Source organism: Austrofundulus limnaeus, unplaced genomic scaffold (assembly GCF_001266775.1).
Source record: "Austrofundulus limnaeus strain Quisiro unplaced genomic scaffold, Austrofundulus_limnaeus-1.0 Scaffold95, whole genome shotgun sequence".
NCBI lineage: Eukaryota > Metazoa > Chordata > Actinopteri > Cyprinodontiformes > Rivulidae > Austrofundulus > Austrofundulus limnaeus.
This window is the reverse complement of record NW_013952497.1, coordinates 1,019,916-1,022,537: the sequence shown is the minus strand read 5'-3', so window position 1 is coordinate 1,022,537 and position 2,622 is coordinate 1,019,916.

Genomic DNA, 2,622 nt, shown 5'->3' with positions numbered 1-2,622 from the left:
TTATCTACAGAATTGCAAAGATTTTCAACTTAATTATTGCTTTAAAAAGGCTAAACAAATTAAAAGCACATTGAGGTTATTTTCACGTTTCTTCCTATAGCTGAAGTCTTTTCATTTTTTTCCCGATGACTCACCTTTTTAAATGGCATAAAAAGACTGTTGTGCTTTTTATTCACAATGCTTAGCATCTTTTTTTTGTTTCCTCTCAAGCACAATGTTAGACCCATTCCATCTACACAACTGCAAGCATGCTTGCAATCACGGTCAGCAAATTAATCATTAAAASTAAACGTAAGCATATTTTTCCACCATTAGCATTTGTTTTGCCCTCACTAATATTTGCATGGGGGATAACTAGTTACCCTGCCTCACCCTGTTCTCTTCATGTACCAAGAGGATAATGGTGTTGTTATTACTGCATCTCCACATCCTCTCATTTACTCCAAACAATCTTCTCTGTAGTTTGCATAGGAAAGTACTAAAATGGTGGAGAGATTGCCTGGGACAGCGTGGCTTTTGCAATTAACCTCCAGAACTGCAAAGTAAGGGAAATTAGACTAGACTTCAGCTTTAATTACAAAACAGCAGGGAACTGCAGTGCACACGGACAGATAGTACACACAGTTACCAACACACGTAGACACACACAGATACATGTATACTTGCATTTTATATGAATGCGCAGCTACATTACCACAACTATCTTATAGTACAAACCAGTCAAATAAAATGCAAAACGGCTCCAAAAATTTCATGTAATTCACAGATATACTAAAATATTTATTTAAAAATCATTAGGACATATCTTTAATTTAGCTCAAAAAGAACTACTCAAAAGTGGCCTTTCATAATGGAGTCATTTGTCGTGCCGTTGGTTTTGAACAAGTTTGCACAGAGATGTAATATATTCAATCCCGAACATTTCAGCTGCAAATGATACGCTGCAGAGTTTTTACAAATATCAGTATGAATATTTCATGTTTTGATTAAGGGCCTGACCAGCAATATCTTGGCATCTTTCAAGGTTCTGAAACACATAAATATTAATAAACGTAAGCCCTGTCTTCTCTTTGCTCTTTCTGCATTATGAATGACATCACATAACATTAGGTTGCTGGGTAATGATAAGAGAACAGTGCTGTTGGTTTGATGAGTTATGCATGAAAGGRCTTCTTTCAACCCTCCCTAGTTTCAGTCGCAGCAAAGCTCGTTTGCTTAGAGCTGTTTTGATGTGTGCCTTTGTGAGACCTTTGTGTGGGCCGTTTTGACTTTCCAAACTTCAATTTCACAAATTTGAAATCCATTACTCAGAGCTTATTTTTGCTTGTGCCAAGTCACTTGTGCCTGAGGATGTATGTAAATGCTTTAGTCACATTTTTCCAGGGTTCAGTTTTGTTTGTTTTGACGGCAGAAATCTGTGAGTTTGGCGCACGCCGCCTTACTGTTGCACATTCACATCAGTTCATATGGCAATGCTACATATTGAGAGCACAGACAAGAGGAAAGTGAAGCACTTTATAGTAAAACATGTAAGCAAAGTTTTCTTTTTTTATTATTATTCTGTTGGGGATGAGTGGCAGAAATGGTTTGAATGATCATTTGAATGTTCAAACCACAGAACTTGTCATGTTTTCTGATACTGAAAAAAGAAAGAAAAAATATATATAGGTAGACAGGAGGTCATACATGTTTGTGATTGTCTTTTGTTGTTTTATTATCAACATGAGCCAGTGGAGACTTTTAATAAAACAATCAAAAAATAGTTGACAGAATAATGTTTGGTGTCAATTTGACTCAAAATGTCTGCCACAATTGTTGGAGAACACCTTAAATGCATAAATAATAATAATAATAATAATAATAATAATAATAATAATAATAATAATAATAATTAGTACTCTGAATCATGCTTAGATTGCTGATAGTTCTAGTTTGGCCTGGCATCAGATGGAGGAGAATATGTAGCATGTTCTCACTGATCAAGTTGAAGACAGGTTCAGCTGTGTTTGGTGGCACTGTCTTGGCAGCGAAAGACTTTCAAAAGGAATACAGTTCATCTGAAGGATTTCTCAAAGTACGCAAAAATAAAAAGGGTGAAAATATTTTCTCAATAAAACATTCCAATCACTTTAAAAAATAAATCCCATAAAGTTCATCTGAATAATCTGCAGATGAAGCCTGCATCTAGAGTGTCAGTCTTGATTCTGTTCAGCTCAATTTACTGAGAGCATTTCTTTTTTCTTTTTTTTTTTTCTCATAGGATTTTGGGAGTGCATTCTTGTCAGAGCCAAACTCAAGACCCAACAAGACTCTGTTGAGACTCAAACAAGACTGAAAACTGAAGACAAAGACTCAGAGCAAGACTGAAAGACTGAGGAGCAAAGCTAGGATTTTATAATGAAGGCTATTGTGATAGTAGCTAATAGTCATCTTCACAGATCTTCCAAGTGCTAAGAGAAAAAAATGTGTTTAAACTTTGGCATACAAGCTAAGTCCTTACATAATGCTAGCTTTTGCTTGAATAACAAAAAAAGAGATATGGCTCGCTCACACCAAGGATCTATCCACATCATCCTTTACCCAGAATAGTTTGTGTGTAAATAGAATGGCTCTGTCCATATT